Here is a 27565-nt window from a genome sequence, read left to right as displayed (position 1 = left end):
AAACTTGTAGTCATGTTATGTATGTTTTCAAAGTCAAATGGGGATATATTTTAAGTAGACATGTGGTCCTCAAACACTTCAGAGACCTAAATAATATGGCATTTAAGATGTTTTAATGACATAAGATTCTTTTTTTATGACAATGAGACATGTTTGTTCCTGGCAGCACCTATCTACTTCATAGAAGATAATGGGCATCAAAGAAACTCCATATGAAGTTTACTTTCTCTGTGGCAAAGTTATCTACTGGGGAAAAACTGACCCTGCCTGAACTGCTAACAGTATGCTGTCCAAACTGGAAAATTAAGACACAAAAGAAAGTTACTGCAGAGCTTTGACAAGACAAGGTGGAAGAGCTCTCCAAAAATTCTACTTCACAGATAAATCTGTCAGATATTCTAGGACTGCAGGCTGAAGATGGATGCCCCAACATTACAGAGGAATCTTGGGTGACTGTCTAGGCAGCAAGCTGTTTCTGTCATTTCTGATTTTGGAAGTTGTTTGCTCTACACATCCTATTTCCTCAGGTAATAATATATCCTTCTCAGGTCTCTGATGGATTTGGAGACTAGATCGTTATAGACATAGTTTTTCTTTTTAACAAAATCAGAAAAGACACTCACAAAAGAGGTGTAAAATGTATAAAGTTGAGAGATAAAAAAAAAGATAGTTTGGGGTTGGTAATGCAAGTTAGGCTAGAAAGTGAATTAGGTTCAACACTTTGGACTTGTGAAGATAGGATTGATAATGGAATATTTTCTCTGAATTTGTCAAATGCTAATGGACTAGACATTGTTAATGTAATAATTGGCTGTATATATTTGTATATAGTTATTGCACTTATTGTAGATAGTTTTTTCTGTTAGTTAAAACCTTTGCTTTTTATTTAGACAAAAAGGGGGAAATGTTGTGTGATATTTTGTTTGTGTTCTGATGAATAAAGCTTGCTTGGAGTCAGAGAATGGAGCGAGCCACTAGTTAACCATAGAGGTCTGGAGGTATGTACTGACAGAACACAGGAAGTAATAAGGTGGAGTGGAGAAAGGAAGTGACAAGGGCAGAGACAAGATCTCAGCCCTTTTGTACTGGAGGAATGGAAGAGGAAGGAGGTGATTGTGGCTGCTCTCCTGATTCTCTTATCTTTCACGTTTTACCCTGATATCTGACTCCTGTTTTTTATTGACAAGATTAATTAGATTTACACTACATCACAGACCCAATTCCCAGAATCTACCTGCTAACTCCCACCTGACTGTAACCCTAGTTTAGAGGATCTAAAGCCCTCTTCTAATTTTCATCAGCACCATGCATGCACATAGTACATATACATACATGTAAACATAACACTCATACACATAAGAAACAAATAAATATAATTTGAAAAAATTCACAACACAGACAAAAACATTTAATTATTTTTACATTTATGTATTTATTTATTTGTGCAGTAGGAGGCACACATGCTACAGCATGTGTGTAGAGGTTGTGGGGTGTAGCTAGAGTTTTCCTGCCTTGCCCACAGTCAGGACAAATCTTTGTCACCTGCCAGTCCCAGAGCTGCTCAGACCCAACCAAGTAAACACAGAGACTTATATTGCTTACAAACTGTATGGCTATGGCAGGCTTCTTGCTAACTGTTCTTATAGCTTAAATTAATCCATTTCCATACATCTATACCTTGCCACGTGGCTTGTGGCTTACCGGTGTCTTCACATGCAGCTTGTCATGGTGGCGGCTGGCAGTTTCTCTGACTCAGCCTTCCGCTTCCCAGAATTCTTCTCCTTGTCCCGCCTATACTTCCTCCTGCCTGGCCACTGGCAAACCAGTGTTTTATTTATTGACCAATCAGAGCAACAGATTTGACATACAGACCATCCCACAGCAGTGGGGAGTCAGTTTTGTCTTCCATCATTTGAGTCCGGGGGTACTAAGTTTGGGTAATCATGCTTGGTAGCAAGCACCTTTTCTGGCTAAGCCATTTCACCAGGCCCATATTATTACTTTTTTAACTAGAATTTCTTTTAACTGGGAATATGATTGATCCATTTCTCCTGTATCTGAGACCAATTCTTGTCCTATTCTCTGTGGAGAGGAGGGAGTAAAGTCACAGGTGGTCTCTGCACAAGATACCCAGATAGGGTTTTGTAAGAATTAACCTATATTAATGTTTTGGAGACTTTCCTAAAATTAAGCTTGCTGTGCCTCAACTCCTATCTCTGAATAAGTAGGCCTGCATGGATATCTCCAAGTGATGGTGCTCATAGCAGTAAAGGGCTATACTTGAAAAAAATGGCTTGGAGTATTGGATGCCATCTACTGCCTGTTGAGAAATGAAAAACATGGAACTGACAAACCTATTACTTTGAACTCCATGCTACAGATTGAAAACATTCAATCTATTTTGATCTATAAAGAATGAGTCATACCATGTAATTCTGTAACAGCAAACGGAGTTCTTAAACATCTCACAGAAATTCCTATACTGTTTCCACAGACTTGTTAAGAAGCAAAATATATAGCCAAGATAAAATTATAAAAATTACCCACACAATCTTTTTCTGAAATTCAAATTTAACCAGAGATTGCACATTTAATCTATCAAGCCTATCCCTGACTTAATCAGTATGAGAAAACTTCTAGAAAATTAGATCTTTATGATCCCCTGACCTAAACCATAGGGGTAGAGATAACTTAAAGAAAGAGGTTAGAAACACAAAAGGACTGGATATGACTGCTTTGGCTCTGTCTCCCAGAATACATGGCACCCAGGTCTGTCGGGAACAGGACAGAACTGAGCACAGTAGACTGCCTGTAGTCATCTATTTCTGTTTGGCAAGTCCTACATCCTGAAGCCATACAGTCTGAAAATTAGCACCCCAGCCTGTAGACCAAGCATCTCAACTATGGGATCACTTCAGATTCAAGCCATAGAAGATGCTCTCGTTTCCTTTCTGTAGCTGTGATAAAATACCCTAGCCAAAAGCAACTTGGGGAGGAAAGGGTTTATTTGGCTTACCCTATCATTGAGGGAAGAAACTGGGCTTGTTCAGTGGCTTTCTTTTAGTCTAACATATAAGCAGCCCGTGACCCCTGCCCAGGGGCAGCACTACCCACAGTCTGCTGGACCCCTCCTACATTAATCAAAACAATTCCTCACAGACACAGGCACAGGCCAATCAGATTGAGGCAATTCTTCAACTTTTCCTGTTCTCTGGAGACTCTAGGTTGTATCAAGTTGACAATAAAATCTAAGCAACACAAAAGAAACCCTCAAGTCCCTCCTACTATTCAATAAGTTGTCAGCTTCAGAATAATGTGTTCTAGTTTGATTTCTATTGTTGTGATAAATTACTCTAATACAAAAAAAAAAACCAAGTGTACAGGAAAAGGCTTTATTTCTTTATTTCAATTTACAGATTATACTCCATCATTGAGAAAAGTCAGGGCAGGAACTCAAGCAGAACATTGGAATAAAAACCACTGAGGAAAAAGCTGTTTTCTGCCTTGTTCTCTGGTTCACTCACTGACTCACACTTAGCTAGCTTCTTATACAGACCAGTAACCCAGAAGTAGGAATAGTGTCATGAACAACAAGCTTGGCCCTCCTACATCAACTGATAACATTCCCACAGCCAATCTGATCTGGCCAATCCTTCACTTGAAAATCCCTTCTCAAGTGACTCTAGGCTGTGTCAAGTTGACAGTTAAAGCTAACTAGGAAAACAGGCTTGCGGTGTGCTATAACCAGTAACTCGCACACAGCAGCACTACTGTGCCATCTGACTGACCTTGTCAAACAATATATCTTCATGTTTGTGCACTTCGTTATTATGTCAAAGATCCAGTCTAGCCCAATTCTATCTATCACACTGTTGTTTCATGTGAAAATGACGAAGCTTCCATTTCTGTTCCTATCACTGATAGTAGACATCTTCTTTTCTCCTTCTACATTATAATCTCTAGTGGTTACCACTGACAGAACCTAACAGAAACCTGTCTGAAGGGCCTGAAATGTCATAAACAGGATTTCAACCATGCTGAAGGAGAAAACCATGTGAGGACCAGAGTGGAGCCGAGAAACAACAAACACCATGCAAGTGGGGGAATTCTTAACGAATACAGTGATGGCAAATACGTAGTCATGGTGACTCAATGTTCTAATCTCACAACCACTGATGCTCAAAAATCCTGTTTTTCCTGCTCTAAAGACTCACTCATGGGCTGAGGAGATAGCTCAGGGGGTAAAGGATGTGCCACAGAAGCATGAGGATTCGAAGTTCAATCCCTGAGAAAACACACACACACACACACACACACACACACACACACTGTATGCATGTATGTATATGGACATGGGAGTGTGTGTTTGTAATCCCAGCACCAGGGTCCCTGGGACTTGCTAACCAGTTTGTCTAGGTGAGTCAGTAAGTTCCACATTTGCTGAGAGATGCTATTACAAAAATTAATGTTGAAAGCAACTGAGGAAGACTCCTGACTTCAATTTTTTAGCTCTACACATGTGTGTGTGCACAAATACACCACACACACACACACACACACACACACACACACACACACACACACACCACTTGGCACCAGTGAGAAAGAAACCTCATTTATTTCATATTTAAAGAGAAAAATAAACTTGTAGATTAAAAGAAGATGCCACTTATAGAACTTTAGAATAATTGGCAAGCATGGTGTTGAACTTGATCCCATCCATGAGAACCTGAAGCAAAAAGAGGCCAGTTTCCCAAAGATCACCAGTAGACTGATTGCCCAGGAGGAATAGCAACCCAGCCTACCCTCATCCAGAGTACACTTTCTCAACCCTACAACTTCCTTTCTCCGTGGCCTCAATCTCCCAGCATATTTAATACTTCTTAAAAAAATGATTTAGTTCTGGGCTGGGGGGAGGGGGAAGGGAGGCGAGAGGGAGAGAACAGGGGAATCTGTGGCTATTTTGTGGAACTGAATGGTGTAAAAAAAAAAAAGATTTAGTTCACTGTTTATCACATTTGTATGAATGCAGTGCCCACAATGGCCAGGAGAGAGCATTGGATCCTCTGGACCTGGAGTTACAGGCAGTTGTGAGCCTCCCCACTCGGATCCTCTGCAAAAGTGTTAATTGATTTTAAACACTAAGTCATTTCTCCAGCTCCCCGCCCCCAATGTTTCTTTAGAATCTATTTGACAAGTTTTAAAAGTAGTTACTGAGACTTAGTTTACCTTAACTGTTTCATTAGAATATTTTTACAAAACATTTCACTGCATTCCGGGTTTTTTTAACTTTTAAAGTTGAATCAGTTTTAGAATAGAAAGTTGTGATGATAGATTCCATATTTCCTTCACATTAACTTCTTCAATATCATATCATAATGATTAAAACTGACACATCCCACATTGGCACAAGATTTTTAACTGAACCACAGACCTTCTTTGAATTCCATCAATTCTAACATAATTGTTGCTCTCCTTTTCCAGAATTCTATCCAGGTCCTATATTACATTAGCTGTTATTTCTCCCTATTTTCTCCCACACTATGACTGCTTACTAAAGTGTAGTTCACAGGCTTTAATAAAACAATGCACATCCTTAAAACATACTACACAATTGATCTTGCCACACATATAACTATGCATAGATAACCTAGTCATTTATTGTTATCTAATTCAAATGAATGGGTTAGTTAAATTAACACACACTAGTCTCATAAAAACTACAATTTCAACCTAATTCTCTCTCTCTCTCTCTCTCTCTCTCTCTCTCTCTCTCTCTCTCTCTCTCTCTCTCACACACACACACACACACACACACACACTGTGTGTTTATGTTTGTATTGCTGAAATTAAGAGCCCAAGATGCATTGACACACGTGTCTTAGCTAGGATTTCTATTGTTGTGAAGAGACACCATGACCACAGCAACTCTTAACAAGGAGAACATTTAATTGAGGTGACTTATAGCTCAGAGGTTTAGTCCATTATCATCATGGTGGGAAATGGCAGCATGCCGGCAGACATGGTGCTGGAGAAGGAACTGAGGGTTCTATGTCTTGATCCACGCGCAACAGGAAGTGAATTGTGTCATTGAAAGCATAAGAGACCTCAAAGCCCACCCCAACAGTGACACTCTTCCTCCAATAGGGCCATACCTCCTCCAAAAAAGCCACACCTCCTAATAGTGCCACTTCCTACAGAGGCCATTTTCTTTCAAACCACCACAACATGCATCTACGTAGGTGTGTGTGTGTGTGTGTGTGTGTGTGTGTGTGTGTGTGCATGTGCAGAGGTTGATCTTAAGTATTGTTCTCGCTCACTTTCTGCTTTATTTACTGAGGCAAGGTCTCTCACTGACCCCAGAGCTTGCCCATTTAGATGGTCTATGTAGCCATCTTGCCCCTAGAGAGCCACTTCCTCCAGGAATGACCCAGAATGCCCAGTTTTTATGTAGTTCTGGAGATCCAAACAGTGGTCCTTATTCTACTGTGGCAAAGGCATCATGTACTGAGCCATATTGATTTCTTGTTATCTGAACCTTTGACGGCTAAGATTTGACTGAGTGGTAGACTGTTTCACTTAGCTTTCTCAGGGCTTCAAGTTTGATCTCCATCACCCTCTTAAAGAAAAAGAAAAGAAAAGAAAAAAGAAATCAGGTACAATTAAAGGAAAAGTATTATTATTCAACACAATATCTACGACACAACAAATGCAATAAACACAAGTCATGTGAACTACTGATTTGTTTCCAGCTGCAAAACAAAATACACTAGGGACTTACCATTGGATTTGTAAGTCCATGTTTTTTTACATATGGTTTATTTTATCCTCCTCCCTTTGTGTCTATGTATGTGTGTGTGTGTGTGTGTGTGTGTGTGTGTGTCTGTGTGTGTGTCCCATGACATGCATGTGGGTACCAGAGGACAACTTGAGGTATTGATCTTCACCCACTAACATGTTTGCGACAGGGTCTCTTGCTGCCAGACACTGTGAACAGCAATCTAGTAGTTCCATGTGCTTGCAGAGACTCTCGACATTGGAAAAGCAGAAATTATAGATGCACATGGACACATGGTTCTGAGGATCTAAACTCTGGTACACATGATTGCACAGCAAGCCTATTACCCACTGAGTATTCTCCCCAGCCCCTTTTCTACATGGTTCCTCCGAATGGCTTTGAGTGTGGAACCTTCACGTTTGCTGCTCATTTTTGTCCCACATGAGAGGAGTTTCCCCACTCTAACAAGTACATTGCAGAATAAAGACAAACCTTGCTGACTTTTAAAAGCAATTATGCAAGGTTATTGGGTGACAGAGCCCCAGTGATATTACGCTGACATTTCCTGAGGTCAGATACCACAGAAGCAGTATATGAAGGGTCCAAAGTAAGGGTTTGATTTCTGGTGCCCTCTCTAAAGTATTGAACATACTTTAATTATCTTTGAGTTATGAATAATATCGAAGCCAATTAGAATAAGGTTACCGCTTCAAGGGTGGACCCATAAAATGAGCATTTGGTTCTCATAGCAAACACCAAGAGAGCCTTTATGCCCATGATTCCCTGGTCCCAGACCTATATATAATCAAAAGTCCTGATTCTCCTTGTCCCTACCTAATATAAATTGAAATTGTAATATGGATATTATTATCCTTTATCCTTCTGCAGGAAAAAAATTAATAGTGAATGTCTCTACTGTCCTTCATCTCTGTAATGTTTCTGGACAAAAATGAAAAGTAAAGGGGTCTTCTGGTGCAATCGGTAAGAGAGAATCAACATCCCGACGGGTCCCTTCATTGAGCTGGCTCCTCCTCACGCTCCTCTTTCGGGCAGCCCCTGCTTCCTTTTGATGCTCAGAGACCCTTCACTGAAAGCCCGTATCACTCCTGCAATTAGAACTAAGTGACCGAGCACATTTTCTTCAGCTATAAACTCAGTCCATTTCTCTCCATGACCCATCAAGGTGTCTCAGCCAGCAAACTGCTCCACCATGTGGTGCCCTCAACACCAAACAATTCCGATGCCCTCGCCCTAGTATTTCCTTTAACGTGGATTTTAGTATGTCAGTATATTAGTTATTTTTCTGTTGTCATGATTAATTTTTTTTAAAAACTGACAAAAAGCAGATTGTAGAAGAAAGAGTTTATCTTGGCGTACAGTGCCCGAGAGGATATGGATCATCATGGCAGGGAAGGCAGGGCAGGGGAAGTGTGAGGCCTGGCTGGTAGGCAGGAAGTAGACAGATTACATTTTGTCTGCAAGCAGGAAGCAAAGAAAAAAACAACAACAACAACAACACAGAAGTGCAGCCGGGTTTTCAAGTCTCAAGCCCACCCCTAACATGCACTCTCCAGCAAGCCATAGCCTCTTACTGGTTCTATTACCTTCCAAACAGCGCCACCATCTGGAGAGGAAGCGTTGAAACACATGAATCTACAGGGGATATTTCATATTCAAACCTTAACAGTCACCAAATCTGAAGCTCATTATTTTCTTTCAAGTTCTTACCATAGAAAGGAGACAGTCTGAGAGAGTGTGTAGAAACACACTGCTCAGCAGCAGAAAACTAAAGGCATAGACCAGCTTCTGCTTTGATTCTTAATGTGCATGCTGTTGGATTTTGTTTATTTGTTTGTTTTTTGTCTGTGTGTATACCATATTTACCGTCTTCTTTATTTTATTTATTTATTCTTTGAAGTCTCATACAATGCATCCCAACTGCAGCCTCCACTCTCTCCCCTCCTCCCAATCTCCCTCACCTCCCTTCTCCCCTGAAATTTTAAGTCACACCCTTCACATCTTCAAGCCACCAGACACATCCTCCCAGCAGGCATCTCCTCGATGTGACAGGCAAGTGCATTATGCTAAGTAGATAATCACAACAATTAACTGAAAAGGTTATAATTTCATCCTGTTTGGTACAGTTGGCCTGTCAAAAACAATTAGGTTAAAATAGATCTCAAGTCTCCCTCTGCAAACTTGATGGCAAAAGGAAATAGGAGGAGAAAAAAGAAAAAAATGACAGCGTGGAACGTTTGGCCAAATAAAAGACTGAAAATTCGCTGCTATGCAGAGACTTGCTAAAGGAGTCCTTTCAGCTCAAGTGACGGTGTTTAGCTTCCGAAAACAAAGACTGAAAAATATAAATATTGAAAAGTGAGAGTGCATGGTAGAACTTCAAGGCAGGAGCAGTAGGAGGAAAAGGCAATTCTTCAACATTCACAAGGCAATGAGAAAAATTATGGAAGTTGCTGCCAATTCTGCATTCTGACAATGTTGCTCACCCTGACACATCACGTCATGACGGTCTAGACATTGCTGTTTGCATTCCAGCCTCTTGTGTCCCCTGTGGCCTAATTGCCAGGAGATCTGGAGCAATTCACACTCCCCCTTAATGCCCACTCTCACTTCTAAGAAAATGAAAGATCAGACAGAGGCTGGGGGGAAGGCCCAGTCAGTGAAGTGCCATGGAAGCATGAGGAACCCATTTCAGACTCCTGGTGCCCACGTAAATAATTTCAAAAGCAGATGTGGAAGCATGCGTTTATAATCCCAAATCTGGGAGGTGGAGACAAAAGGATCCCTGAGGCTTGGTGGCCTAGCTGAGTCAGTGAGCTCCATGTTCAGTGAGAGACCCTGTCTCAAAACAACAAGAAGACCAAAGCCATAAAGAAAAGAACAAGCCGGGCGGTGGTGGCACATGCCTTTAATCCCAGCACTCAGGAGATTGAGGCCAGCCTGGGCTACCAAGTGAGTTCCAGGAAAGGCACAAAGCTACACGGAGAAACCCTGTCTCGAAAAACAAAAAAAAAAAGAACAATTGAACAAGACATCCAAAATCAACCTTTTACCTACACACACACACACTCACACACATACACTCACACACATACACTCTCACACACACATATACATACACATAGATGGGGAGGGGGTCAACTAAAGTTTTAAAACCTTAACCAGATTTAACATTCTTGAATTGTACTAAAAATCTCTAAAGAAAAGTTAAGCAGCCTTTGGTGACAACAACCTATGACAGCATCATTGCAGCCATTGGAAGATTTCTCCACTTGATGCTGTTCCTTTTATTTCCTTTTACCTACATTTCTTTCTATGAAAGTTGTGATCTATATAACCATTATCTTTCCGTGTCTGTCAAAAACAAAAACAAAAACAAAAAAACAAAACCAAACAACAACAACAAAAAAACTTTGTGAAGCAATATGGAAAATAATGGCTTAAAGATGCAGACCCAAAGTCCAAGGTTACGAAAACCTGCATGCTGTGTAATTGATGTTCTGGAATTTTGTATAGGGGGTGGGGGTTGACTCAGTTGCTAAAGTATTTGACTTTATATTCCTAGTACCCAGGTAAAAAGCTCGATGTGGCAGCTCATATCTGTAATCCCAGAACTGGGAAGGAGAAAAGAGGTGGATCTCTAGGGCTTATTGGCCAGCTTCTTTAACTCGGGCTCCAGGTTCACAAAAAGTAAGGTAGGAAGTGATTGAGAAAGATGCCTAATGTCAACATCTTGCCTAAACACACACACACATCACATACACATAAGAATTTCATACAATATTTCTAAACTCTAAAACAAACTATAAATGTTTGCTATGATCACATGCAATTAGAACTTTCTATAGCAGAAAAGATCACAGAAATATGGATAGGATATTGTAAACACAGAGTTCCAATACTGACTATTCTTATGTGTTATTTTCCTTATTGAAACCGTCTCTTCTTATGCATTAGTCTTCATGATATCATAAAGGAAACCATCCATTTTCCAGAAAGAAAATATAAAAATTCGCTTTGTGCTTTTTGAGAGTATTGGTCTTCAAAAATTTCTCCATCAAGTTACTTATTTCATATGTCACTATTGACAAAAGAACAATCTGTCAGTTTTCAATTCCCAAATCTATTTGTATGTTTCCTCTAATTTTATTAAATCAGTTCTCATGCTTGCTACTAAACTAAGCCATGCTTAATACTGTTACACTCTAGGGTACCGTGAACTTATGCATGTGTGCAAGTTCATATATATGTTAGCACACAGGTATGTAGGTACACATGCATACATGTGCATGTGGAGGCCAGAGGACAACCTCAAATGTCTTCTTCAATCACCCTCCACCTCTTCATGACAGAGACTAGGCTGCTTTGCTAGTAAGCACCAAGGCTCTATGTTTATTTCTGTTGCCTTGACAAATACTCTCCACAAGTCAACTCAGGAGACAAAGGGCTCATTTGGCTCATAGTTCTGGGTTGTAGTCCATGATTGTAGGGGAACCACAGAGGCGGGAACTTAAACCCACACATCCACAGTCAAGGGCAAAGAGAATAAACACGTGAGTCCTGGTTGGCTTCTTGTTACCCAGCTTGCTTGACCCATGAAAGCTACATTCAGGGTGGGTCACATTCAAGGCCAGTCCCTCCTACCTCAATTAACAATCAAGACGGTCAACACTAACTTGGTCCAGATAATTCCTCATCTGAGACCCTCTTCTTGGGTGATTCAAAGTGGTGACAGGTTGCTAATTAAAACCAAACCATCGCAGCTGGTGTCCACCTTCCAGCACTGGAATTATAGGCATGTGTCACAGTCCCCAGTTACTTTATATAGTTTCTAGGGCTTGAACTCAGGTCCTCAGGCTCACACAGCAAGTACTTTACCAACTAACTGAGTCATCTCTCCAGCTCTTATCTGAATTTCTCTTCTCAGAATATTATTTTTTCATGCACTTTCCTCACTTCAGGATTCTGCTTTCAACTCCATCTTCTGTGCAGTGTGGTTTCATAGTAAATACTGATATTTAATAATAAGTAAGTGGAGACAGGAAATCCCTGGGCCAAGCTGGCTAGCTAGAGTAGACAACTCAATGAGCCCTGCGTTCAACTGAGAGACCATGCCTCAACAGATAAAGAGGACAGAGATCAAAGAAGACATCAACTTCAGCTTTGGGCCTCCACATACATGAGCACACATGTACATGTGCACCTAGCACATGCATATAGAACCTACACATGATAAATGCACATGCCTAGGTGTACACACACCTCACACATAAATATGTTCCAAAAATTCCAATAATAAAATCCAAATACAGCTAGACTAGATGCATTAAAATTAAATGCAAGCTTTCTCTGTTCTTATTCAGAGGACTGGAACATTTTCTCTTTTATTTCTGACAGGACTTCAACGTGATGCTTCATTATGAGTCACATTTTTTTTTTTAAATTCTGGACTTGATTCCCACTGCTTTCTGACAACAATTTATTCCATCCGCTGGGGTTACAGCCTTGACTTCTAATCTAGTCACCCACCAAGCTGCAGGAGCAACGTATTTTTTCCATGCTCATTTCACAGCAGATGGTTTATGGAGTATGTTGCCTGACAGATGGTTATTAAAGAAGTTTTCTGCCCAATCACAACAATGTGCATGTTTTGTTTATGAGGCTGATCATGTACTAGAATGTTCCATTTAGTGAACTGCCTAAATAGCCGACTTTGTCTTCCACAACTAAAACTTAATGCTATAGTTTACAATTTCCGATTTGTAGGGGATGATTCCATTTAAATTCTTGGTGCTAAGAAAACAATGCATTTGGGCCAGTCATCACAGCAAATGCCTGTAATCTCAGCATTTGTGAGGCTCAGAGGATAATTGTGAGTTCAAGGCCAGTCTAGGCTCCTAACATTCTTACTGTGTGACTTTTCCTACAGACATGCCATGATCACTGACCAAAAGAACAACATCGTTCAAGTCTAGCTCAGTGAACCAGTGAGCTGATTATGTTACTTAAAGCAGTATGGGTGAGGGGTTACTTACATGAGTATGTGTGACAATTCTCTAAGAGGAAAATCTATCCCAGCCTGGTAATGATTCATGAAAGCTACATTCCTGGGTCTACTGTATGGAGGCAGCTCAATAGGTCAGAAAATGTGCCTGGTAGTTGTTACTGCTGGGGAGGGGCCTTGTAAGTTTCAGGAGCTTCCTGAGGTTAGTAAGTTTGTTTGTTTCCCCACATTTAACTGAAGGTGGAATTTTCAACTTAGAGGAAATAGCTTGCTGCAGCTGTGTAGTGGGACCCTGTTTCTTATTTAAAAACAAACAAACAAGAAGCAACAAACAACAACAATAGCCTGTTGGGCACCTTTTTTCTGAAAAGGCTTCAGCGAGTGTCAGATATTATTTAAGTGCTCAAAGATACTACAGGGAAGAACAAGTCTCAGATCTATGTGTTTTCCTGCAGGAAGCACTTCCAGACAAAGCAGTCTTAAATCCTCACCTTTCCTCTGCCTCCTCTGGCATGGCACACTCCCATGCATGCTGGCATACTTCCTTCCCCACTGAGCCATGGCTACTGATTCTCAGCCTGACCAACTCACAGCTTGCTAGCTTTACAAAGTCATCAATTCAGCCACTACTGTGTTCAGCACTGTATGCTTAGCACTCAGCAAAAGTTGGTATGGTGGCTAAAAAGAAAAGAACTAGAAAATTCACATTCTATTGTATTTAATTTGACAAAACAGTAATCAATTGTAGTTTACTTTAGAATATCTTCAGAGAGGTGCCTCGGATGAAGTGCTTGCCATGCAAACACAAGGACCTGAATTCAATCCCTAGAACCCATATGAGAAAGCTATGCACGACCACACCCACTAACAATGCCAGCGCTGAGGCAATGAAAACAGGCTGATGTCCAGGGATCTCTGGCCAGCCAGTTTAGGCAAATTAGAGAGTTTCAGACCAGTGGGAGAGCCTGGTTTCAAAAAGCAAGGTAGACTGCACCCATGGAGCAGTACTCATGGTTATCCTTTGGCCTCCATATGCAAATGAGAGCAACACACCCACATTCACATCTGCATACATGCACACATATACCCACACATACACATAGATATTACACATAAATCCAAAAAGCTTATTAAAAGAACAGGAATGATAATGTAGATTCAAGAAGCTTCTGCAATGGAGCAGTGAGAATCTCTGTGCAAAGGGCTCTGACTGTGTCTCAGCAGGCACTTTCCCACTGCTCTAGTTAACTTCAACTCATAGGTTAACACACACTGTCAAAGGGAGAGACAATTCCAAGATAGATGAGTCCCTCTTCCACTCATAAAATTATCACTGCATTTGCAACTTTCATGAGTTACCCCTTTACCATTGCTAGAGAATTGCTGGAAGAGCGTCTGTTTGAGTGCCTGGTGCTTTCTCTGTAGTCTTTTGGACATGCTGCCCTGGGATGATGAACTCACACTGGCTGACAGTCTGGCAGTCCTACAGCTGCAAATGTCATGGTGAGAGATTTGATCAGCCGAGACCTCACAGTGACTCAGTAGGAGATGAATTGAGAATATTAAATCATAAGTTACTGTGTTTTATAACAAGAAATATTTAAATCAGGTGAATTGCTTATGCAAATGTAGAAAGTTTTGCAGACATTAAGTTCAGATATTGGGAACTGAAGTGATGGTTCATGGAATACGAGCTCTTATAGAAGGACAGAGCTCAGTTCCAAACACTCCCCTTCATTGGGGGGCTGACCACAGCTTCTAATTCCAGCTCCAGGAGATCTGATGCCCTCTTCTGGCCTCCACAGGCACCTGCACTCACATGCCATATCCAAACACAAATGCATAGACATAATTAAAAAATAGTCTTAACTATAAGTCATTTCTGTGTCCAAATGCAGATATATACACTGAGGATGGTGGCATCCTCAGCATCTTACATGTTGGAGATGTGATGTGTGTGGGGCCCTGTGGTATAGATGTAACCAACCGTCTTATCAAACAAGAAACACAGAAACAATGCAAAAGAGAAAGCCGAGAGGTCAGAACTTAGAGCCAAAATCTCACCCTTCCGCCTGTGGTGTCCCAGCCTCCCGAATGAGGGCTCTATTCCTGCCTGTTCGTCTATTTAAAGTATTTTGTTCTGCCTTCTCATTGGTTGTAAACCCAAACACGTGACTGCCTCGTCACTGTCTGAATGTACAGCCCCCTAGGTCTTAAAGGCATATGTCTCCAATGTTGGCTATATCCCTGAACACACAGATATCTATGGGATTAAAGGCGTGTGCCACCACCACCACCACCACCACCACCACCACCACCACCACCACACTCTTGCTATGGCTCTAATAGCTCTGACCCCCGGGCAACTTTACTTATTAACATACAATCAAAATCACATTTCAGTACAATTAGATTACCACCACATTGTGGTCCTGTGAACAGTCTTGGACCTGTGTGTTATAAATTCCATGTGCATATGAGTTCATATAAGTGCTTCTGGAAGAAACAATCCCATACCATCTATGTTTCTACTTTTAAAGAGTGCTTTTAAACCTTGAAAACTGAAAACATTTTGAATATAGGACCCATTGGGGTTCTTCTTTTTTTAATGACTAAAGAAAGCACTATCCACAAAAATATAATAAATAAAAATAAATCCACTCACCAGAAATATATTAGAATTTAATTTGAAACCTACTGCTTCATTCTTTCTCTAGAAAACAGTATTTGCTTTATTTTATACTGTATTTCTGATAAACCATCACTTAAATTCTCAGAATTAGAAAAATTATATTATGCAATGTGAATGTTACTAATAAATTTTAGATTACAACAGAATGGAAGAGCAAGTCAATGAAATTTTTTCCTTAATTCCTCTATATTCTTTATTAACTTTACTTAAAACTGTGTGGCAAGACATACCATGTACTTGGATCAATTTAAGTGACACTTTCGATGGATTTCCTTTTGTGCCATGCTATAAAATGGTCTAAATCCCTCTCCGATGGGTCCACACTATCACTTATTACTTCTTCTTTATGTTTATCACATTTATTTCTGTGGGGGATGGGATGTATCTGTAAGGACAGTGGAGACCAAGGGACACTTTTCATCACTGCAGTCCCTCCTTCCACCATGTGAGTTCCAGAAATCAAACTGGGGTTGTCAGGCTTTGTTGAGCACCTTTACCTGCTGATCCACTTTGCTGCCCCTGTTTAGTTTTTTAGCTTTCTCCCCTACCTCATGTCTCCTCTTCAAAAGGCATTTATGACCTTCTGTGTATACAAGCCCCATTCTTGCTCAGAGAGAAAGCATGTCAGACACATATTTTCTTTGAGTCAATGTTATCCAGAATATTAACTGACTTGTTTCCCATTGCAGAAGGGTTGCAATGCTAGGATCTTTACAGGACAGCCTGGGGTAGAGCATCAACCCTCCCCAGGGTGTCTTTACACGTCTGGTCCCTGAAGTGTAGCCATCTCAACACTCCAAATCACCAAAAGTCTGGTGATTTCGTTACTGAGATAAAAACAGTGAATTCTACTAAAAAATTAAAGAAGTTAGTGAGATACTTAACACATTTTGTTTTATAGAAAATAAAGGAAGGGTGGAGTATAGTAATAACCTAATAACCTCAGTCACCATCAAATAAGTTTTCTTTAACCCTGAAAATTCTGAACATGTATTCAGTGAAATATGGTCAGATCTACACCTCACTTTCCTTCCCTCTTCTCCCATGTCCCCTTATCAAGTCCCCCTGCCAACTCCATGTCTTCTTTTTGTTGTTGATAATTCTCTGAGTTCTATTCATTCATGAATAGAGGAGGAGTCATCCACTGGAACATGGGATACCTTCAGTAGTCACACCCTCCAACGAGAATAATTCTCCTCTCCCTATAGCTATCACGTGTCAATAGTTTCTAGATAAAGGATGGGTCCTGGAAACCCCTCCCCCATCCAGGCTGTAATGTGGTCTGTTGTGATCTTGTGCAGATCTTCTGCAGGTAAGCACAGCTACTGTGAGTTTGTGAGTATGCTAGTCAAGTCTTTTCCAAAAGACAGCATTTCACAGCCCTACTCTCTATCCTTCGGCTCTTATGTTATTTCTTCTCCTCTTCCTCAGTGTTCCCTGAGTCTTGGGGAAGAAAAATAAAGATGCCCCATCTGAGTCTGCATACTAAGTTTCTTATTCACACACTTTGACCAGTTATGAATGTCTGAATTCACTACTATCAAGCAGCCGTTGATACAGCTTTCTCACATAGGCAGTTCTTTAATGGAATTCACTGTCCAGCAGGAAAAAGGGGATCTTGTATTAGTCATTTTTATTTTCCAATGATAAAACACAATAACAAGGGTAACTTATGAAAGAAATAGTTTCTTTGAACCTACAGTTACAGAAGGATAGGGGTCCGCTGTGGCAAGGAATGACAGCAGCAGACAGGTATGGCAGCAGGAGCATCTGAAAGCTTACATCTCCAATGCTAGCAGGAAGCAGACAGTGAGCTCGAAATGTTGCAGGTCTTTATAAAGACAACCTCCAGTACTATACTTCATCCAGTAAGGTCACACCTCCACCTTGACCTCCCAAACAGTGCTATCAAATGGGAACCAAGGACTCAAATGTCCAAGACTATAGGGGACTTTTCATTCAAACTGTCACACAGATGTTGCATATAAAACGTAAACACAAATATAAACATTCATAAAATATACCCAAGTTGCATAGTGTTCTACAAGCTCTGATAAGGTTTCTGATTTAACCTGGGAATAAAGGGAGTTTACTTTAAATAATTCTTTTTTAATTTAATTTAATTTTTATAATTTGATTTAATATTACATATAAGCCATGGATTCCCCTGTCCTCCCTCCTCTTGCTCCCCTTCCCCCTGCCCACCCCTCATTCCCATCTCATCCAGGGCAAGGACTCCCCTGGGGATTTAGCTCAACCTGGTAGATTCAGTCCAGGCAGGTCCAGTTCCAATAGCTAAGGAGCCCCCAACTGGATCAGGCCCTCTGGATAAGTGAGACAGTTAATCAGCTTGAACTATTTGGGAGGCACCCAGGAAGTGGGACCACTGGGACCTGTCCTCAGTGCATGAGCTGGCTGTTTGGAACCTGGGGCCTATGCAGTTAAATAATTTTCAACTGTAAAATAGCAGGATAGAAAATTAAATAGCTCCATCCATTTGCCTGCAGATTTCACGATGTCACTGTTTTTTCACTGCTGAGTAGTACTCCATTGTACATATATACCACATTTTCTTTATCCATTCTTCAGTTGTGGAGCATCTAGTTTGTTTCCAGATCCTGGCTATTATGAATAATGTTGCTATGAACATAGTTGAGCAAGTGTTCTTGTGGTATGATTCAACATTCCTTAAGTATATGCTCAAGAGTGGTATCATTGGGTCTTGAGGTAGATTGATTCCCACTTTTCTGAGAAACTGCCATACTGATTTCCAAAGTGGCTATATAAGTTTGCGCTCCCACCAACAATGGAGGAGTGTTCCCCTTTACTCCACATCCTCTCCAACATAAGCTGTCATCAGTTTTTGATCTTAGCCATTCTGACAGGTGTAAGATGGTATCTCAGAGTCATTTTGATTTGCATTTCCCTGATGACTAAGGATACTGAGCAATTCCTTAAATGTCTTTCAGCCATTTGAAATTCTTCTGTTGAGAATTCTGTTTAGCTCTGTAGCCCATTTTTTAATTGGATTGTTTGTTATTTTGATGTCTAGTTTCTTGAGTTCTTTATATATTTTGCAGATCAGCCCTCTGTCAAATGTGGGGTTGGTGAATCTTTCCCCATTCTGTAGGCTGCCATTTTGTCTTTTATCATGTCCTTTGCCTTACAAAAGCTTCTCAGTTTCAGGAGGTCCCATTTATTAATTGTTGCTCTCAGTGTCTATGCTACTGGTGTTATATTTAAGAAGTAGTCTCCTGTGCCAATGCATTCAAGGCTACTTCCTACTTTCTCTTCTATCAATTTCAGTGTTACTGGATTTATGTTGAGGTCTTTGATCCACTTGGACTTGAGTTTTGTGCAGGGGAGATCTTTCCATTTTCTGATACCTTCTTCAATTTCTTTCTTCAAAGACTTAAAGTTCTTGTCATACAGGTCTTTCACTTGCTTAGTTAGAGTTACCCCAAGATATGACCCAGACTCAGCTAGACAAACATGATATTACTCACTCATAAGTGGATACCAAATGTAAAGCAAAGGATAACCAGACTACAACCCACAGCTCTAGAGAAGCAAGGTAATAGCGAGGACCCTAAGGGGGATGTATGTATCTCCATGGGAAGGGAAAATAGATGAGATCTCCATGAGTAAACTAGGGGTGTGGGGGGCAATAGAGGGTAGGAGATGGGGGATGAGAACAGAAGGGAACAGGATGGTCAAACTGAAATAGGGACAGAGTGCAATAGCAATGAAAGAGATAACTTGATAGAGGCAATAGGGGGAAATCTGGTGCTAGGGAAGTTTTTAAGAATCTATAAGGATGACCTCAGCTTAGACTACTAGCAATAGTGGAGAGGATGCCCAAGCTGGCCTACTCTGGCAATCAGATTGGTGAATACCCTGTCATCATAAAGCCTTCATCCAGTAACTGAACAGATGCAGAGATCCACAGCCAAGCACCAGGCCAAGCTCCAAGAGTCCAGTCAAAGAGAGGGAAGAGGGATTCTGTGAGCAAGGGGCATCAAGATCATGATGGGGAAACTTACAGAGACAACTGAATCAAGCTGGTAGGAACTCATGAACTTTCGACCAACAGCTGTGGAGCCTCCGTGGGACTGGACTAGGCCCTCTGCATAATGAGACAGTTGTGTAGCTTGGTCTGTTTAAGGGGTCTCTGGCAGTGATATCAGGATCTATCCCTGCTGCATGAATTGGCTTTTTGGAGCCTATTACCTAAGGTGGGACACCTTGCACAGTTTTGGTGCAGGGGGAGGGGCTTGGAACTGCCTCAATTGAATGTACCAGGCTTTGCTGACTACCCATGGGAGGCCTTACTTTTTTGGAGGAGGGGATGGAGATGGACTGGGGGAAAGGCTGAGGGGCAGGAGAAAGGAAGAGAGGGAGATCTGTAGTTAACATGTAAAATGAGTAAAAAATTTCTTAATAAAACAAGAAGAGAGCCAGCCACTCTCCAATAAAAAAATGAAAATTAAATAGGAAATTTAAGGGTATGGACTATCTTTGCAAAATAGCCTGGACAGTTTTCCATCTAGTGTGCAAATAGCACCAAAGTTGGCAGTAGCCTTTCCTGAGTATATGGAGACTGCTGGTGTAAAAATCCTATAAAGGGCAATTTAGGGAAATCAAACAAAATTAATCCACACACCCTTTGGTCCACTGGTTCAACATCTGTCACTGTAGTCTATTTTAATGTCAGAAAAGTGACAAACGCTGACAGAACACTTAGGATGATAAATCAAGAAGATTGGGAGAAAATACTTATCAATAAAAGACACAAAAGAAAACTGTGATATAAACATGATAGAGCTCAAAAAAGCAATGTGAAGTACTTTTTCTATCAATATGCTGTTTTATCCTTTTTTTGATAAAAAAATATTTCTGTGTGTGTGTGTGTGTGTGTGTGTGTGTGTGTGTGTGTGTGTGTGCCTACAGAGCTCAAACTCACATTATGTTCACAATGAGTATTTGTTGAATCACTGAATCAAGTATTTCATTTACCCATTTATGCAGCATTTTATTCTCATATTGTTCTGGGCTTATCTTCTTGAACCAAAGCTCAGGTCACATGGGTCTAACCTGCTGTGGCACAAACGGCATTTGTTTTTAAAGTGAAACCTTATGTTTTAATGTTTTTGTTTCTGTAGCAGCTTGACAAGTCATGCCCTTCTCTAGGTCCCCTGTGCCTGGGACAAGGTTCCCTGTGGTGCTCACCAGAGAGCCAGAGTGTAGCTGAAAGGCTCAAAGCAATGATGACTATGACTTAACTATAATAAGTAATACACAAAAATTATAATCCTGCTAAAATTCAAGCTGGACATTCAAGCTGGTAGTGCACGCATGCAACCCAGCACTTACAAGGCTGAGGCACAAAGTTAGTTGTGAGTTTGAAGTCAGCCTGGGCTAGATAGTGAGTTTAAGGGCAGTCAGGGCCATATGGTAATATTCTGCCTCAATAAATAAAAACAAAAACAAATCTTGAATGTTGTGGATTCATTTTGTAATCATTCGCATACATTTTACTCCAGATTTTTCATGCATAGCTTACAAATATGAATTGTTTAATAAGTGTTGAATTAATTGAAATGTATGCAAAATCATCAATGATATGTAAGTGGTATTTATTCTTTCTGTTATTAGGGGTAATGCTTCTAAAACTAATACTTATATAAGCCCTTATCAATTAAAAACTTCTCACTCATATTTGTTTTCCAGAACAATCTCAGCAACACAGTGTATTATTACTTTTTTTTTAAATAATAAGGATGGGGTTTGGAGAGATTGCTCAGTAGTCAAGAGCACCTACTGCTCTCGCAGAAGATCCCAGGTCAGTGTCTAGCACCCAAGTCAGACAGCTCACAGCAGCCTGGAACTCCAGTTCCAGGGGATCTGGTGTCCTCTTCTAGACTCCATCGACTCCTGCACTCATATATACATGTCCGCACACAGCCTCACATGTACACACAAATTAAAATAAAATAAATACTGTAAATAATAATGAAGGTGTTTCTGAGACTGTTGCATAATTACCACTATTGCTACCTCTACTATCATGTGGAGAATGAATCAAACCACGAAGAAGAATACTGTGGAACTCTGTGATGCTTTGCAATTAAACTTTCCAGCCAAGTCAGAGAACTTGGAGTATCCAAAGGGAAGAGCAATTAGCTCGAAAGTGGGAGGCACACAAAGCTGAAATGGCAAAGGCTGTCAAGGTGAGCCACTCAGAAATGTCTGATGGAAGATAATTGTTTCTTATTTTACCCAAAAGGATATTTCGAAATTGCTGACTTGACACCTTCTCATTTTCTTAGAACATTTCAGTGACTTTTGAAACCATGCACAGTTCCCTAGGAACTTTGTACCCTGTTGGCTTTTCTCAGCTTTCCAGCTGGTACAGCAGGGATATTTATCAAATGTTTGCAGATCTAGAAATTACTTTACAAGTCCAGAAGGTCAGCCTTAGGAAGGCTTTCGTCAAGTAGTCCCTCATGCTCATTTTTAGTGAAGGAAACAGATGACTAGGGAAAAAATGTGGGTTTAACAATGTCTTAGGCTAGGGGCAGAAGAAAATGCTCATTGTCCATAATAATAAACCACTTTTGTGTAGTATATGTTGAGGCAGAGTTAGGTAGGAGTAAATGAGATGATATGTTCTTCACCTGGCTGTTTTCATTCCTCCATCTCTTCTCTCTATTCTTTTCTTCCTTCTATCTCTCCAATATATAGACATTGTCTATTTCACGAATTTGTCTGTAAAGTTTCTATGCTAATATTTGTTTGTATATGTATTGTGTCATCTTGGAGGAATGGGAATGAGTATCTATTAACCTCAGCTAGAGAGGTTGATCAGCAAAAGAAATGATCCTGCCAAAGTCCAGCTTGATGAACCCATGAGGGACTATTGAAGTTACAAGAGTGTGCATGACTCCCAGGCAGCTACACTGCTATAAACCCCACCCCAGCCTGGGTGACAACTCATGAAAGACCCTGGGTCTTCCTATACAACTCCAGGTTACTGTACACACCAGAAAGTCACTCCCCAGCAGGCCTTATTCTTTCTATAATCTTTGGGAGGAGCTTGTGAATCTTGTACATTTGAGGCATTTTTTCCCCCTGAACTTATAAGTTGTTGACTTCCTAAACCTTGTAAGTTTTGTTTACTTCCTGAATCTTAAAGAGCTTCTCTCTAGGATGGAATGTTTCGATTCAGAGAAAATTTCTGTACAGTCATGTGTTAAAGCACTTCATACATTTTTATGATGTCATAAATGGTAGTGCTTTTGTGGATGGGAAAGAGAGAAACTGTCATCCTGTTTAGTGAATTCTTTTGGGCACAGATCAAGCCTGTGACTCAACACTCGAAGGATCCTTTTACTTGAAAATTGGACTGTGTGTTCTATCTTCAAATTCATTTCACTTTGATACTAAATGAAACCTATTTTGTGTAGAAAATTAAAGTAGCTACATTTTTCTTCAACACAGAGAAATCTTTTATTTTATTAGCCTCTACCCCTTTCCATTTTTCATGACAGCACTGAATTTTCTCCTCTAAAACACAAACAAGTCAATGTAAGCATGGCTAGCAGGCTAAAATGATTATGGGATAATTTGAGTTTGCCAGACCAAACAGAATCAATCATCATTGTTCAGGGACCCAGAGCACTAAATGGCTATGAAAGGATATTTCTGAGCCTTCATAAAATAGGTTTTACACACACAGAGGAAGGAACAGGTTATCAAACACCCCGTGGTATAGTCTGTTATTTTAAATTTTGTACCCCAAAATATAAGCTGTACATATGATGATTCCACTCCACTGTCTTAGTGCAAACTGAAAGGCAACTGGGCACTGATGGAATGATGGGTCTAGATATAGGGTCCCAATAGCAAACTACATTTAATAAATGCTATGTAAAGCTTGAAGTAACTGGTCCAGAAAATTAACTTGCAGACCTATAAGGATGAATGGAAGATGACTTAATGATAGGTTGGAAATCGGAATGGATTGATGGATCCTGTGTGTGTGTTTGGAATCAAGCCATCCGTGACTGTGTGTTCTATTGTTACTGTTTCAGGGTGAGGTTCTGAGTTTGATTTCCTTCGTTGGGGAGGGGTTCAATTGTTTTTCCATTTTTCCCGCTTTGTGCTCTGAGAGTTATGTCCTCATAACTCTTCATTGTGAAGACTTTAGGAGCACATCTTCCCTTGGTGGCATTTGGAGTCACCGAAAATTATTACAGAAACCTAGGCAATAATTTGGGGCTGTTCAGTATTCACTTATTTGGACATTTCAGAATTTTTCTTCAGCTTTCAGGATAAATGGAAGTTTTTTTGACAGAATTGGGGAAAAGGTGGATGGTCACAGACTATCATAAAACAGCTCAAATAGTTGTTTTGGTTTTTTTCTTTTCTCCCAATTAATTTACATCTAAAAATGTGGTTCTGAGCTATGGAGATGGCTCAGTGGTTCAGCGCTTACCACACAAGTGTGAGACTGGAGCTGGGGTTTCTAGAACGTCACATAAATTCAGGCAGGGTGGGTGTCGCAGCCACATGTAATTGCAGCCTTGGAACATAGGGACAGGGGAAGTCCCAGTATAAGTCGGTTGCTAAGGCAGCCATATCATCGAGCTCTGGGTCTGACTGAGAGCCCTGCCTGAATGGTTAAGGTAGAAAAGCAATCGAGAATCTTTCCAAGCATCAATCTTTAACCCATGTATATACCCACACACATGTATGCTCCTCCACCAAACATGAAAAACTGGAAAGGAAAAAAAAATGATTCTGTATATCTTTGACCTAGGAGAATTTAAAATAAATAATAATCTTTTAGATCAAATTACTAAAATGGGAGGTCTCTCTGTGTCTGTCTGTCTGTCTGTCTGTCTCTCTCTCTCTCTCTCTCTCTCTCTGTGTGTGTGTGTGTGTGTGTGTGTGTGTGTGTGTGTGTGTGTGTGTTGAGGAAATAAGCTCAGGGGTGAAACCTAGAAAGGAGTCAGGGGAGGAGGATAGGGCAGAAAACAGGTATTAATGTTGATAAGTTTTTTGGGTTTTTTTTCTTTTTTTTCTTTTTTTGTCTTTTTTGGTGGTTTTTTTGTTTGTTTGTTTGTTTGCTTGCTGGTTTTGTATTCCAATAAGCCTCTCTGTCAACGCAGCAATCCAAATCAGACCAAATTAGAAAAGGCCCCGTTTAATGGGTAAAACATTCCTGGGTGATTCCTGTCCCCTCAGAGAGAAGATAGGAAAGAGAGATGGGAAGACCCATGTGTCTGTTTTCTGGGATGCAGCTTATATACCCCGTGGGCACGGTCTTGAGCCTCTCTGGGGGAGGAGCTGTGTTTGGCAGGCTTTGAAGGGTAGGGTTTAGAGAAAGAGATGGAGGGGGGGAGTTGAGGTGGATCTTCCAACAGAACATTCCAGACTCTTTGGGTATAGGGATGCCAGGGTGCCAGGGGTTGAGGTGGAGCTCCCACCCAAACAAATGTATTAATGTATGTTCTGCAGTCTGCTCACAGAGGAAGCTGTGACTGGTAACCATATCACAGATTGTTGGCTGCCCTATGCTGGAAATAGACATTGGCTACAGACCACTATGACTTCCACCGTGGAAGACGTGTAGTCTTCTAGGTGTTTCTAGTAGGGAATGAAGCACTCATTACTAAAGGGTAATTTTCCAAGGAAGGCAGCAACTGTGATTACTTAACAGCCAGCACTCACCATACCTTGGGAGTGTGTTCTCTAGCTAGGGAAGAGGTGGAGGGCAGGATCTGAACAGTGTCCGTTAAGAGAAAAGAGAGACTGGATAAATGGTTCGTTAGTTAATAGCCCTTGCTGTTCTTACAGAGAACAAGTTTGGTTCTTAGCACCATGTGTGGCAGCTTACAACTTCCTACACCTTCAGACTATCCAAGGTACTGAGACTAAGAGAGTCACAAGATCTACCCTCTGTCTTAAAGACCTTTACAGACAGCCTGCACTATGAAAGGCAGAATACAGCACAAACCAAAGGTAAGAATGCTAGAGTGATATTTTAATAATGAACATTTGCATTTGCAGTTCCAATGGAGGAACAAGTGCTAGACCCGTTGTCAAAGGAAGGAAAGTAGAAAATATGTGGGCATCCAGGTGTATACACTGAACAACTGCTGTTTAGAAATATACTGAGGCTGCCAGTGTGTAGCTGTGGTCCCTGAGGTGAATGAAAGAAATGGGGAGAATCCTGTGGTGACTCCAGTGTTCTGCCAGCAAGATAAAAGTTTTGCTACATTTCACCCAAACACCCTACACCAACACAATTTTCCTTAGGCAAGTGGACCATCTTGGGATTCTACATATTATCCCAACAGATGAGGAAACCCATGCCACAGGAAAAGATGTGCAAGAAGGGGACGGTACCTGCAGGGTTCCCTGATGACTAATGTAAGCATTGCAGCTTGGACAGAAAAGCATTCTGGCAGCCAAGGAATACCGCAAAGGACCTTACAGTCCTGCTCTATGGAAAGGTTTCCCCAATGTAACAACTCTGCCTAGGTAGGGGAGGGTTTCCCCAGCAAAGTTGTCAGTTCTTCTCAGATCCCCCAGAGCATAACAACTCTGCTATGCTAGTGGAAGGTTTCCCCAGTGAAAGTGTTACAGTTCTTCTCTGTTCTACTCCACCCAGGACAAGAAGGTCTCACCCAAACCTCACTCAAGAGGTTTATTGAGAGGGAGGAGTCCAAGAGAGTGGTTGCCTCTGCCAGGGTGGAAAAGGAAGCTTCCAAGGAAACAGGCAAAGAGCTTATACAGGGCTTCTTCTCAGGGGCTGTGTTTTTCCAGGGTGAAGATTTTTAAGGTGAGAATTGGGCAAATTTCAATCCTTGAACTTGGGGACAAGCTCAGAGATTGGCTGGATTTCATGCTCAGGGATTGGTTGGTTTCATGCTCAAGAATTTGCTGGTGTTTGTGCTGAGTGAGTCAAGGACAAGGGTGTGTTTGTTTGACTCTGGTTTCAGGGCCAAAATATGTTTCTTTTACTGGCTCCTTTTAACATTATGACTCAGGTTTCAGGGTCAGGGTGTGTTTCTTTGGCTGGCTCTTTTACCCTACAACTACTGTGAAACTAGTTTCACACTCCCATAAAGTGACTGACCTAAAATATCGTTGGATGGTCTGCTCAAAAATATATGAATAATCTACATACTTTATGGGTAAAATTTGCAAAATGATGTCTCCTCTAGGAGTTTGGTTCCTATCATCTACATTGGGTACTTCACAACTGCCTATAACTCTGTAACTCCACAGACATGTGTATGTGCATGTGAGAGCCTATGGAAAGCAGAACGAGAATATTGAATTGGAGTTACAGAATTATAGGCAGTTGTGAAGTACCCAGTGTAGATGATAGGAACCAAACTCCAATCATTTGCAATAGCAACAAGTACTCTTAAGAGCTACGCCACTACTTCAACCTCTATAATGCTTATTAAGCAATACCCATGGTTAACAAACAATTCTCAAGCTCCCATGTGCTGGTCATGTCCCACTGGAATTTTACAGAGTATGAAACTTTTCTGTAGAAAAGCATGTTATGAGTTAGATTAATGGGATTATGTCAGATACGGTGGCTGAGGAAGGAGGCAAGAGGACCAGTAAAACCAGGAGTTGAGACAAGACTGGGAAACATGACACAACATTGTCTCAAAAACTTCTCTTCATAGGATGTGAATCACCTAGAAGCACACCTCTGGCTGTGTCTGTAAGGATGGTTTAAATGGCAAGGAAAGACCTATTCTGACTGTGGACAATGACATTCCGTGAGTTGGGATGCTGGACTTAATAGGAAAGAGTAAGGGGGCTGAGCACCAACATTCACCTCCTTGCATCCTCTCTACTGCCACGTGACTAGCCACCTCTCCATTCTGCTACCACGACTTTCTCCCATGATGAGCTACAGCCGCAAACTATGAGCCAAAATAAACCTTTTCCTTAAGTAGTTTTTTTTTTTCAGATATTTTGCTAGTTCACCAACAAGAAAAGAAAGGCAGCGATATATTGTGGCACAAAAGTCTTCATTTTA

The sequence above is a fragment of the Peromyscus maniculatus genome, chromosome 11, assembly GCF_049852395.1.
Source record: "Peromyscus maniculatus bairdii isolate BWxNUB_F1_BW_parent chromosome 11, HU_Pman_BW_mat_3.1, whole genome shotgun sequence".
NCBI classification, from domain to species: Eukaryota; Metazoa; Chordata; class Mammalia; order Rodentia; family Cricetidae; genus Peromyscus; species Peromyscus maniculatus.
This window is presented reverse-complemented; position numbering follows the sequence as displayed.